This window comes from Siniperca chuatsi, linkage group LG2, assembly GCF_020085105.1.
Source record: "Siniperca chuatsi isolate FFG_IHB_CAS linkage group LG2, ASM2008510v1, whole genome shotgun sequence".
In the NCBI taxonomy this organism is placed as follows: domain Eukaryota; kingdom Metazoa; phylum Chordata; class Actinopteri; order Centrarchiformes; family Sinipercidae; genus Siniperca; species Siniperca chuatsi.
This window is the reverse complement of record NC_058043.1, coordinates 28746180-28760664: the sequence shown is the minus strand read 5'-3', so window position 1 is coordinate 28760664 and position 14485 is coordinate 28746180. Positions and strand designations below refer to the sequence as shown.

The 14485-nt window shown below is 39.2% G+C and overlaps 1 long non-coding RNA gene across 1 annotated transcript in view; it reads left to right on the top strand.

Annotated features, from left to right (window-relative positions):
- Positions 1-14485, top strand: part of LOC122869571 — a 44863-nt gene that overhangs the window by 17571 nt on the left and 12807 nt on the right. The window contains exons 2-3 of the long non-coding RNA XR_006376350.1: positions 13819-13948; positions 14154-14263. This is a non-coding gene — a long non-coding RNA (uncharacterized LOC122869571). The remainder of the gene's footprint in view (positions 1-13818; positions 13949-14153; positions 14264-14485) is intronic.

Genomic DNA, 14485 nt, shown 5'->3' with positions numbered 1-14485 from the left:
AAAAAGAAAAGATTCGTAAGCACTTTCAATCACTTCAAGATTTTTTTCTGACACATCGAGGACAGAAAAAGTTGCAAAAGTTAATTAAATGTCTGGTGTGACTTATGGCTGTCTGATCAAATCACACCTTTCTGAACTCAGTTTGTTTATAGTAGATTACTGTAATATCTAAAACATATATACAGTACTATACACCTTTGACTTATTTTAACTTACGCATGTAAGTTAAGTTACGTACGTATATGTCGTTTGGGGAGTCATTGGAAAACAACCTATTCTGTCGTTTAGGTATGAGCATGCATAATGCATTTTGTGTTTTCTTGTGTTATCTTTGACTAATATTTAAATTTGTTTGATGATCTGAAACATTTAAGTGTGACAAACATGCAAAAAAATAAGAAATCAGGAAGGGGGCAAACACTTTTGCACACCACTGTAAACTTCAGTGGCATCTGAGGCAGTTATGTGTCAGATTTTCTCTCACCAACAACTGAAAAATATCGATAGATCAAAATCTGATACACATAAGTGCAAAGAGAGATAAGCCTGTGCAATTCTTTCTGCTGTGCCTCCTCATTCTAAAAGACAATTATAATTTGATCCTGTAAGATCTGGCTCCAAGGCTAATAGCTAGCTTGATGAAACATGGATTGCAAGTAGGAGGGGTGGAACATATCAATATTCATGCGCACCACTACCTCAAATGCGTACCTGCCTGCTTAACTTGCACTCCACCTATCCTAGTTAACCTAGGCAGGTGCCGGCAGGTGTGAAGCACACACAGGGCGCAGAATGAATGGTCAATATCTTTTTCTCTCTCTAGATAAATACATCCTTCCTAGAAGAATGCATAAAGGGATTAGGTGGAAGTGTCAGATGTAGCGACATAGTGCTTTGCACCTGCTGGCATCAGCTTCACTCAACCTGGCACTGATACGCCACACTGGACGCAACAGCGCAAGACGTGCCACTACATGTAACTAGAAATTGTCTATTTTCTACATGCTAGGTGTAGTGTCAGACGTTGCTGATAGTGCAGCGCACCAATCCATTGTAGCTTCATTCAACACCACACCTACTCCTACACGTGACTGCACCCTGTGTGTCATTATTGCAAATATATGTTGTGTAATATGTAAGCATTTTCAGGCGATTTAATGAAGGTAAACACAGTGAACGTCCATGCGTAACGGCACTGCAGTCTGGCGTGGCACTTCTCAGAGGCTGCGGATTTATCAACATATCAGTCCTGCTGCCTTCAGATGCTGCAGAGATTTCATGAACTGAAGGAGAGGCTTTTCATACAGGATAAAACAGCTGTGTACAGCAGATACTGTAAGTATCACCCACATTTTTCTAAGTGTAAGGTGTAGTGTCAGATGTTGCTCGATAGTGCAGCGCACCTGACCATTGTAGCTTCACTCAACACCACACCTACTTCTACACCTAACTAGGTTAACTAGGTTAGGTGGAGTGCAAGTTAGGCAGGCAGGTACGTGTTTGAGGTTGTGGTGTGCATGTATTTTGATATTTTGTGAGACAGTGTCCATCCACTTTGCCTGCGTTTGAGCACCAAGCATCATCAATGTAAACACAGAGTCCTCCTCCTTTCATCTTGCCGGAATCTTGTGCTCTGTCAGCTCAAAACACGGTCTGCCCGTCGAGTGCTTGATCCGGGATGTTTATGGAGCAGGTCTCTTCAGGAAGAGTTTGCACGAGTCTGTAAAGAGAGAAGATGACTGATGCAGCGATACATTACAAGGAATATTGGAACCCTTTGCTAGCTTTGTTGAGAGAGATAAAATTTATCATTGTTGAAATACTGCAGGTCTGTAAGTTTTATACGCTCACAAGTATAGAAGAAGAAGAGACTTTAGGCAGACATTTGGAATACAGACGTTTTCAGTCATTTTTATGTCATACCTTTGCTGATTCGTATGGCATATCACATATCTGAGAAAACAAGTATTTTGCAGTATAGTATTTTGTTAGAAGTTGTTTTACCTGTTTGTGATTACATCTAATCTACAATTTGCTCTGTTCAGACATTGTTATCAACCCTTGGTATAACCCTTGGTGATATTTATATAGACATCGAGTGTTGACCTTTATATACCTTTGTATATATATTTTCATCTGTTCTAATGAAGACAGTGATTTCAGCATCCAACCGAGTCACAGGCTATATTTACATGGACAGAAATTTTTAAGGGAAACTCCATTAAAGTCTGTCTAAAGGATACATTTGTGGTAGTTTTGGTGTTATCACTTCCTGTTTTATTTTGGTAGTATTCTTCTTCCCTTGTGTGTCTTGTGTTTTTACTTCCTGTCTGTGTTTTCCCTCCAGTTTTGATTGTTGGTCCTCCCTTGATTGTTGGCACCTGTGTTTTGTTATCTCACCTCCCCTTGGGTATTTAGTCTTGGTCTTTTCTTTGTTCAGTGTTGGATTATTGTTGTACACATGGTGTTGTTCCTGCTGAGCGTATCTACCTGTGAGTTTATATTGGATTCTTTGGTCTCCTGTGGACCTTGTTTGGATATTGGATTTTGGATTTTGCCTGCTCCCTTGTGTACTGTTTTTCTACCTTGGACTCACGCCACTGCTTTCACCTCTGCTAGCCGGTAACTTATCTGCCTTTTGTCTACCTGTACTTGCCTGCATACCACCCCACAATAAACACGGAAGTTCCAGCTACTTCACCTTGAGACTGCTTCCTCGTCATCTGCTTTTGGGTCCACATACCTCTATATAGCACCCCGTTACGACAACATTAGCCGCTACTAGCATGACACACTGCTCTGACTCTATTATTTCCAACTCTGACAGCATTGCATTGTGGGTAATGTAGGCACCAGGTTTTGACAAGGAAAAGAATGCGTGTAATAAAAAAAGAGGCTATGTCTAGTTCTGCTGCATCGATTCTCATCCTTTTTTTTTTCAACTGTCCATCGTTAGTCTGACAATGTTATATTGTAGGTTTACAACTAAAATTACTGAAACTGTATGCACAAAGACAGAAGTATGCATATGCACTCATATTTATAAACCCATGTGTACGCACGGTTGTGTTTTTATAAATCTCACTCATTGTCAAACTGGGCACACGTACAAGCCTGATTTCCGAATCCCACAGTTGGATGTAGACACACACGAATTTTACTGTTTTATTTCAATACGTAGGTCTGACTAGTCAATGAAAAGAACAGTAATTGTACTGACTGTGTAGTTGCATTGGAGAATTATTACAATGCATGAATTCATCACATGTAAACCATCATCAGCAATGACATCTCAGTCATCATCAAACATCAGAAAGGTAACCAATTATTTTTTTTATGGTAAATGTAAGGTAAAATGCCTTCAATGTAAATAAAGTAAAAAAAAAAAAAAAAATGTTCAAAAATCATTAATTGTGTATTAAAAAACACACAATCAGTGAAATTAGCAAACAAAGTTAATAAATAATTAACTTTATTAGGTTGTTAGGTTGACTTTGGTCCAGATTGAAATGTCTCAACACATGAATTATCAGATTTTTTTTTTTTAAATTGAGGTAGGTTTTGACAAAAAAAAACAAAACCCCAAAAAACCATGCAATTATAATTTGCATATATGATTTTCTGTCCCTCCTCCGACTCAGAGGAGACAAAAAACTCTCTAGATCACTGGATCCATATTTTAAACATATCAAAAGTGTCTGCTGAGGATGATAAGTGACCATCATCATGGTCCATTACGCACAAGGCAGTGAATGTTCCATGGAGACAATTTAGAGTACAACTCATCCATACACAAAGACCCACAGTCAACCATAGAATATTGTAGGGACTATTGTTGTTGAAGAGCAAATGGAATTGACTTGTGCCCTCACCACATCCTAATCAATCTTTTTCCTATTGAAGAGCATAATATGGGAATGCAGTTACAGGAAAAGCAAAGAGGAAGAGGAGACATTAAAAGAGACATTGGCAAGGCCAGACAAACAGTGCTGCGTCATTAGACATTGTTTGCAGAGGTCTTCGTTTACTAAACCAATATGCAGCTACCCAAGTTAAAAAGGTGTACAACAACAACATTTGCATATCACAGAATGTTCTCCTACTATAGAGTTACATTAACTGTAGTGCAACAGAGGCCCAGGAAAACAGTCACTTTTGATTTACTGAAAGTTGTATACTACTATTTTACCTTTATGCATTATGTGATTCAACAAGAACCTGCACTGTCTTAGGACAAAAATCTAATAGATGAAAAAAAAAGTTTGTCTGCCCAAAACCTACTCAATAATATAGAAATTCCAGCTTAATAACTTCCAAATCCAAAACTTGTAAAGTATGTACCTCTGCCCTTTTTTTCCCAGTTAACCTTTGGTGGATTTTAATGCTAACAGTGATGATCTTAGACATTCGGGGTTTATAAAAAAATCTGACAAACATTTATAGCTCCATATTTCCTCTATATGTAGACTATTAAATCCCAGCAGAGATCTTAGCTTAGCTAGCTAAGAGCTTTCGCTGGTCAGTGAGGCTTTATGACCACATATAATGTATAAAATTGTGAGAGATGCCAAATTGCATTGTAAAGAAACTGTTTTGCCTTGCTGGGAAAGACAGTTGTGTGTGTATGAGGTCTGCACTCCTTTTAAAATAGCATGTCAAACTATTAGTTAAATGAAAAGCAAAATGTGTTCATGTAGTGTATCATGGATTTACACACATTTTGATGGGCAGTGGCTCAGTTTGAAGAAAGGGCATCACCCCACACACATCCTCAGGCTCAATGGTATTGTTGTCACTCCTGATGTTGTTTCACACATATTTCCAAATGCTGCACTTTACAACACACTGACCACATAACCAAACACAAATATAGCCTCCATGTGTTTCTATGCTAATACACAGATTAATGAGAAACATTAGAACAAAATGGTTTAGTTTGAGGCAAACATGCAAAGCAACCATTACTGCTGGATAAATCACCTATGACAAAGAATAGTTTCCAATGTGTTCATTTATGTACTAAGACAAAGACCCCATTTACGCTTAGTCAATAGCCTCTACAGGGTCTGTCCAGGATCTGATTTTCTTAATACATCCATGGTTTGTCCCCTGTAATAATGGCAGCTGAAGTTACACAAAGTGCACAAGTTATTAATCTTCTGTCATTTTTGGCAGTTACCAAACAGTTTCAGGTGCATTATCACCTCTGTCTGGACTCGAGCACAACTAACCCTTATTTGCATGTCACCCTGTCATTAGGAATTTATCGGGATCTGAAGCACTTTAAATGACGAGTGTTAATGGTAAGTTAGTTTGCAACTCAATCAATGAAAGAAATTAATGTCGACTCTGAAGTCAACAATGTCAATAAAATAATAATAATAGCAGGGCTGCATCAACAATAACCAATACCAGTATATTATTGTTTGGTTCAGAAAGGCAGTTTTTTGTCAAAGAGGCAGTGGTCTGTGCCACTACAGCCACTTTATGTGTACATCCTGGTACAGGAGCTATTACCATTTCCCACAGTGGACCTCCTGATGTAAGACGTGGGTTAATGTTCTTAAAATGGGTCCCTGATCTGAAGCTACTCATAGATAACTCTGAAGCAATGCCCTTATACCTACTGTTTGTCAGTGCCTTAAAATGCCTAAAACAACACAAATGGCCATTACAAAACTATTGCCATGAGTGTATTCTATCAATTCTACGGTTAAGGTTTGGTTAGAGAATTGATAGAAGAGAACAACTTACCAAAAAGAATGCAATTCCATTAACTATATCAATGCTTTTGTATAAACCAAGTCATTACATTTTTTATAATTATCTTGCAAAACTATTTACATAGCATTTTATGTAGTTAAGTTTTTAAAAAGGTTTTTCTGGTTAATTAAATTTTCAAAAATGTCCTCCCCGAGGAGTTTCATTCCCCAGGAACACCCCAAGCATTCAGGGAAACAAGCCTTTTGAAAGGTTATTTTTAGAGAGCTTTATTTGACAATTCACAGTTAAAAGTGACAGCATGGTGGAAAGAGGGGAGGTGACAAGACACAAAAGGTTCCAGACCAGATTCAAGCATTGCAGTTAGATGATATGTCTTCAGTGGCACCTGTGGGTTTCTATATGGTGTTTTGCACAAGACAATCAGACTTCACCCAGTTAACTCACACATGCGTCCATTTGGGACATAATCACAATGACTGAAAGAAATTAACATTTTTAACATCATATTCTTTTTCACTATGGTATGCAACAAAACCCAATGGATACAATGACTCAAATGATTGACAATCAGCATGTGCCAACTAAAACAATTAACAGAACACTCACCAGGACAAAAAACAATCTCAACATGATGGGATACAGCATGGTGAAATCTCACAAGTGTTTGTGTGCAATAAAATCCATCCATCCATCAATTATTCCCACTTAAATTTTCAGAGAGTGGTGGGGGGGGGGCTGGAGCCAATTCCAGCTAACATTGGGCGAGAGGTGGGGAACATCCTGGACAGGTGCAATAAAATCATTCAGCACAAATGAAAGAGCAATCATTTTCATGGAATTTGTACAAGTTCACAGTAAAATTTTGTAAATTGTGATACTAAAATAGAAATACTAAGAAAATAATGTGATAAACACAATGCTGTAATTCAGAGTTCACTACGGTACTCTTACTGTAATTTCCAATTCCAAACAAATGCAATATCAGAGAAACTTGGATGAAAAGACAGTACAAATGTGATAAAAAGATGTTTTTTCTCCACATTTGCACAAAACCCAAGTTCAACAACATTCAAGCGCCAAGAAAGCATTGGTGCATTAGCGCCAATCATCAACCATCATCAACAGACAACACTAGTGAGTGGCGTTTAATAGACACAAGTCCTCATTGTAGACTATTGACAAATGGATAAGCAGTAGACATGAACAAGCACATGTAGGGTGGAGAGTAAAAACAAAGTGGTAAAGATCACTTAATATGAAGTCAGTGTTATTTGAGATGTAAACCTCTTTCAGACATGGGATCTGGAACTTTTCTGGCTTCATGCATCTGTTAAAGTAATGGCCTTTGCGTTATTAAACACAAGTCTCCATTATGTAAATTGATCCATAATGGCTCTGCTCAAACATGGCGAGAACCTTACAGACAGAGCATCAATGCCTGGGTAATATTTGCCATCTTGTGGCAACAATACAGGTAGTTAGAGTTGGAGGAGTTTTCCGGAAAATATATGTATTGGTAATTTTTATTTCAAAAATCAGTATCTAACTCTGCACGACGCAACTTACTTCCAGGATATAATGTTAGGGTTGGGGTGGTGGATGGGCGTGTAGCGCAACTCACTTTCATGTAAGAGACCAGAATTCGCCTCATAACACAGACCTGCAATAAACATTTATCTTTTTATAAACCATAACCACAATCTTTTCCTAACCTTAAAGTGTTTTAGGTGCCAAACATTTTATTTGCCAGAACTGTTTTAACCTTAACCATACCATAGTTGCCATGTGCAGTTACTGTAGAAAGTAAGAAAAATTGGCATTGAACAGGATTTTGCTGAATCATCCAATAGTGCCATTCTTTTCTGCCAATAGAGTTGAACATACAGCACCTTCTATCCTAGACCCTTGACAGGGATAAGGAAAAACCCAACAACAGATCCTATAGCAGGATTTTTTTTTAAATAGGGAGAACCCTCAGGATGAGCAACAGAGGAGTGGTTCCTGTTTCCAGGATGGAAAGACATGCAATGTGTCATATATAAAGAGTAGACAGTAGCAGTACTGTAGTAAAGTTACAGCATAGAGAGAATGGCAATATTAGGTAATTCATTCAGTAATGTACTGTGGCAGTCTTGGTGATCAAAGTGGATGACACAGCTTTTCTAATGAAGTGTATTGTTCTCAGACATTTCATCTATATGCTCATGTAATTCTCACAAAATATTCAAGCCAACCATCACCTGATCATTCATTTAGTAACATGGTTTTCCACACATTTTAGTGCAACTTATTTCTAAAACACATTTACAATATACGGGAAGCTGAGTTTATTTATCCTGAGTTGACAGATATCCAGGGATTTTTGCAAGCGGAAGTCTTTATAAAATCAGTGGTGCTGGGCACACTGGCAAAACAACTGTTCTTCTTTGCTGCATGACAGAACCCACATTCCTATCAGACCTTCATCAGTAAATGAACAAGCCTGTGTGAATAGGAAGTCCTTCTCCACCATAACTGAGCAGGTAAACTAGAACAGACTATTGTCCTTCAAAGGCTTTAAAAAAGCTAATGGTCTGCAGCTACTTATCTTCTCTTCACTGCAAACATCATGTGATGCAGCCCAAATGATCAATTATGTTGAAGTAAAGTGGCAAGGCTCTGTCCATGAAACATTAATTTATTGTCTATACTGAGAAATAGGTTTGTAAATGGTTATTGTATGAACATTGTCTTATTTTGGAACGAAATTACAATACCCCCATATTAATGAGTTTGATGGTACCCCTGCCAAAACCTCTGATGACCCTGAGACAGCAACATTATAACCTACAGAGCCAGCTAGTGTAGAGACGACCATCAGCTTGCTCAAGGCCTGGTTTCGAGACTGTAGGCTCATGCCCCCAGAAAGTCATATCACATCATGGCACATGCCCTTCATATATTGCCACAATCATAGGAGTGATACCTTGCCAAACAAATTACCAACCCTGAGGGTGACCAGCCTCTCCACCCTGCTGATCTCCGAGGTGGAAGAGCCGTCTGACACAATATGCTAAAACCATTTCCCCATTAAAAACAACAATCCCTGCAGTCAGAAAATAAAGACTACATTCATTAGTTTTTGATTTTATTGTGAAGTGTTCTATTTCTTGCAAATAATTGCAATCATTATTATTTTAATATTTAATATATAGGCAAAAAATAACTAAAAAAAACTGTTTGCTACTTTTCAACTTGTCTGATCATGTGACTGCTGGTGTTTTTCTGCCATCAGACTTCTTTTTAGCAATGTTCCCAGATATCCACAGTTACTTTGGTGAGTACAATATCATCATAATCCATAGAAATAATGGCCAAAACTACACAAATGATAGAAGTTGTATTACAATGTAATTTTCCTTGAAGGTGCCAGAAGCCAGCATAGTCAACACTTGTCAACACACTCATTCATGTTCAGTGTTTGATTTTTGCCCAAGTTCATTTCATCACAGTCTTTCTTCTCTGTGATGTTTCTTTATTGCTTTGTATTTTTTTGTCGGTGCCAAACACAGAAAGTCACAGGTAAATCTAAAAAGCTACACTAATGCCACACTAATGAGTTCATACCTTTGCACCAACACAAGGCTGCAATACATTGTTGAAAATGCAATATAAATTGGAATCTATATAACCAATCTGTGTAACCAAAAGATGCAGTGTTGATGTGAAACCCAGAGAGCCATTGAATGGGTCAGATTGAACCCTATTTGTTTTTACTGGCTTCACCGTTTGCATTACTCGCTCAGTATTCTAATGCTAAAAGCAATGAGTCACCGCTGAGTGAATGCAGATCTTAAGGTCATAATGGGGCTACACTGCGTAAGCCCTGCTCACGGATGCTTTGAATGTAACGCTGTTGAGATATACAATATACCCACATTAAAAACCTGTGACACTAGAGAAACAAACACCAAATCCACATTTTTCCACCTCAATGATCCAGTGGACAAGAAATCTCTTTTACTTCCTTCCTTGTTGGCTAAATTACCTGTATATCTGCTGTGAGGAGATAGGCTCTTATCTTATATTGAAGTTGACAGGAAGTAGCATGGTCCGTGAGGTGGATCCGATGGGGTGGCATATCTTGAAAGCAGTGGCTCTGCATCATTGACAATTCCATGCAGTATTTGACATAGCTGCTACAGTTCGACGTCTGCTCAGTAGGCCTACTTGTTTTACCATGTAAGAAGTATTGTTTTCCTCACTGCTGAATATCAGTTATAGCTTTGCATCTGTTCATGCTGAACATAAAAGTGACAATGTCATGATTGAATTTTGTTGTTTGGTGCTTACTGCTTTATTTTGATAGTTACAGTTGAGAGAGACGGGAAGGGCAGGGGAGAGAGAGAGTGAGGGGAAGACATGCAGCAAAGGGCCAGGGCCGTACTCGAACCTGGGCCGCTGTGGTAAGGACTCAGCCCTAATACGTGGTGCGTGCTCTACTAAGTGAGCTACCGGGGCGCTCCCAGTAATTGTTGAATTTTAACCATAATGTGCATTTGGTTGTGGTGCAGATATTAAAGCTGCACTAATCAATATATTTAATATTGACAATGGATCTAATTATTATGTGTAATGTAAATGGGGTAGCTCATAGTAACAAACTCACAAAGAATTACCACCCAACTATGCAGTTTCCCTCAGCTCTATGGAGCATTGTAACGCTTTTCAGCTCATTGTTTTGGTTTTCGGGCCTGCAACGCCACACTCAACAATCTTATTTCCAGCAGCAGCTGCCAGGTCTGATAAAGCACCTGTACGCTTCCTGCCCAACACCAAACACCACACAGACAAAGTTAGCGACAGCGATAGCTGATATAGGGGAACATTTGGCAGCTAAAAAGCCTTTCTCAAGAAAAGGAGAGTGAATATTGGACCTACATTAATCTCTATAAACAGATATCTGCATCTGAATGAAAAATCTCTAGGCAAGGGACAAGATTTTAGTATTGGAAACATTCTGGTTTCCGTTTGTAGTCCAAGTGGTATTGACCAATCACATGTGAGTGGGCTTTGGTTGCATTCAGGTAAACAGTCCATGTGGAGAGCAAAAGAGTGCAGTATTGGAAGCCATCAGCTATCGTCTGACAACAATTTAGCTTTTTATCAATCTCGGAAACCCTAAAGATTAGCTTTTTTAAAATGTATTTGCATTCAAATCGTCGTCAGACGATAGCTGATGGGTTCTGAGATTGCTAATTGGACTGTAAAGAATGACTGCACAGTCGCATGGAAGAGGGAGTCTTGGCCTGGATATCCATTATCCGGACATCTGCTGGCTACACCGGAAGCCCTGGAACAATGGCCATTGCCCCCAGAGACTAAATCGTCATCAGACGATAGGTAATGGGTTCTGAGATTGGAGCTACATTTGTTGGATTCCCAAAGATACGACTCCAAATGACTGATAATATTGCTCCATGTCTGCTGTAGAGTGTTGGGGATTAGCAATGCCACAACCTAGCAACCTACTAGCTTCAGGGTAGCATAGTTACTTTCAACACAAAACGGACGGCTAGCGGACTGTGAGGAGATATTCGCTGAATTTGACAGAAAGACATGTATTGAATTAGAATCACATACCCCACCTTTAAAGGGCATCTTGCAGTTTGAATTTTTTGCTAAATTCATACATAACCTTTCCTGAAAATAATCATTTGAAAAGTTCTCAGAATTTTATGTTTCAAAAGACATAAGGGCAAAAATTCAGGGGGAAAAGTAGCCGTTTAGAGCAATGCAAGTGCTCTTTTTTCAACAACGCATCATATTACGTGACAAAAGGGGGTCGTTTCAATTATTGTGTTTGTGCAGGTTGCGCACACTCACGCAACTCCAGCCTGCCAGGAAGTCCAGTCCACAGATTTACTAAGAGGAAAAGGGCCGGCGCTAACTTTTGTGCCCGGGTGCGTGTTGTGCAGGTGAAGAGACGGGACTATACTGCTGCATCTATAACGAAAAACGCAGTCGTGTGTGACGCATATTTTACACCGGAGGATTATATTCCTGGCAATATGGCGACGTTCAGGATGGCATGTCAAAGCCAGGACCGTGTGAGGCTGACAGCTGGTGCAGCTCCTTCAGTACACACACCTGCTGCATCAGGTCTACCATCAGCAGCAGCTTCTGGTTCTGCCGCTGACAGGAGTAATGGTCACGGATCCGTAAGATATTCAACTCAACCAAAACGTGGACTGTGCACCACAAGTCTTGTTTTTAACGTTTGCTAGCTTCCAAATTGGGGTTTGGTACAACACCGTCAAATGTTGTGTGGGATTATATTAGGCAATGATATGACTGATACAAGCTGATACTTGAGCATTAGTTTGTGTAAGTTTCAAAACTCCTGCCAGTATTAGACAAATACTAGTACTACTAATGCTATACTATCATTAGCTATACTATCATTAGCTATCGTTAGCTGGGATGCAGGACACCTGTCCGGTTCTTCACTGGTTCTCACACCACAATTCAATTTATGTCCTATGGCCATTATTTCTTCTAATCCTGGTCTGTTCCTGGTGTCTTGGACACCTAACAGGCTCATTATGGGCTGTGGTCCATCATATGCATATGAATATCCATTTTCAACCTATTCAGTGTCAAAACCAGTGTTGGGATCCATACTTCTTATTGATAAACTGGAGCTAACTTGGCCGCTATCCCTTTTGTTACGTCACGTCCAATTCGTCTTTTTTGATGCAGAAGTAAAACTCTCTTATATAAACGACTCCAGAAGTTAATGTAGTGTATATACTGTATATGTATATATTTTTTTAAATTTCTAGTTTCTACATAATTTTCCTACACATTGATTCACTGGGGTCTCCAACTTGCAAGTTGCTCTTTAAAATGCCTAATACAAACAGACTGTCCTCACCAGAAAAATGTCCATATAGGTTGTCTGTGCAAGCAGGTTATTACGACCCATGTTTACGTTTATTGTAGAATGCGACCACTAGTGGTTGTAGTAATTATGAAGGGAGCAAAGCGGGAAGTCAGGTCAGTATAAAGAGCGAGAAAGTCCGCTTCTGGAGGTGGATGGATGGCACGAACAAACAGGACTTTCACCCCGGAGACCGGGGTTTGTGTCCCGTGTGAAACCAAGAGTCAATGTTGACTTATTTTAAATTTTAAGTTACATAACGTTATGTACTTGACTTACGTAACTTAACTTACATTAGTTGCGTGACTTACGTAACATACTTAACTTACGTTAGTTATGTGACAAATTTTTATCCAAACCATGATCTTTTCCTAAGCCTAACCAAGTAGTTTTGTTGCCTAAACCTAACCAAACTGCGACCGTTTCACAACATTAACTACATGTTTAATGTCACATGACTTCATGTGATTTACGTAACGTATGCTTATAGCCCATCCTCACCTTATAGCCCGTCCTCAACTGCCACCGGCAGGGGCACTAATTTAGGAAATGCTCATGTGGGTTGTATTAGAGGGTAGGAACAAACTATGTGGTTGTATGGGTTGGAGGACTTATTGAATACAACCTATGCTTACGTTTATCCAACAAGGACCTCTAGTGGTCATGTACATTTTGACACTTGTCTCCTTTAGGAGCAAAGGCAAACGTAGCGGACATTGATTTTAGAGCCACATGTGATTCTGACACAGGGGACTACTGTGTGTTTCCTGTTTCCTACCAACAATCAATGTTGGTTTCTTTCAACATTGATCCCAAATATTTCTTAAAGGTAACGTGGAGTTTTTGACCTCTAGTAGCGCAGTTTATTTAGTGGGCCCCTGTTTTGTTTGACTTGTGCGGGAGGCACATGCACGTGGGTGACACAATACACAGTCCTGCCAATGGCTTCAGACTATACCACAGGGCGCCTTTAACTTTAAACATGGAATAACATTATCATTCATTTGGAGTCGAGTTTCTGGCTACCTGACAAATCCAATATTCACTCTCTTTTAGCTGTGCTTTGGGGTACACCAACTCTTGAGAAAAATATATGTCTCTTTAGCTGCTAAATGCTCAACTGTGTTCACCAGCTAGTCACTAACTTTGTCTTCCTGTGGTTTGGTGCTCAGCAGGTAATGTGCAGCTGCTGCTGCTGAATACGGTACTGTGAGAGCAGTTGGACTGAAGCAAAAGACTAAACAAGCTGTGGGCTGTTAAACCAAAACAATGAGCTGAAAGACGCTATGAAACTCCATAAAGGTGAGAAGAACTACTGAGTATATATATGGACCAATAATTTGTGAAATAATTGAAACAATTATCAACACTTAACTCATTATTATGAAATGTTATTTCATCATTAATTTTCAACCACTAATAATTACTAGCCAGATATGACAAATGTTGTATGCAGAACACTATTCAGACCAAATAAAATATACTGTTTCACTTTTCTCTTTTACAGGATTCTTGTGCAAAAACACTCTTGTGGTCCTAGCAGGGCTTTCTATGAGACAGCAAGGCTATATATCATGCTTACCCGACCTGCCATCCAGCATGGGGGAGAAATGTGCGGTAAGAGACTCAGGCAGTCACATGCTGGACTTTTTTTAGCTTGTGAAAAGATGAAATAACTTCATCCACATACAGCTTCATCCATATCACACCCTAAGTAGACTTTTTGCTATGCTTTAGCACAATTAATAAATTTATTCCCCAATAACACGTCCATACAACTTTGTTTATTTTTAAACTCAATATAATCCTCAGGCTCAGAATCAGGAAGCAGCCACATAT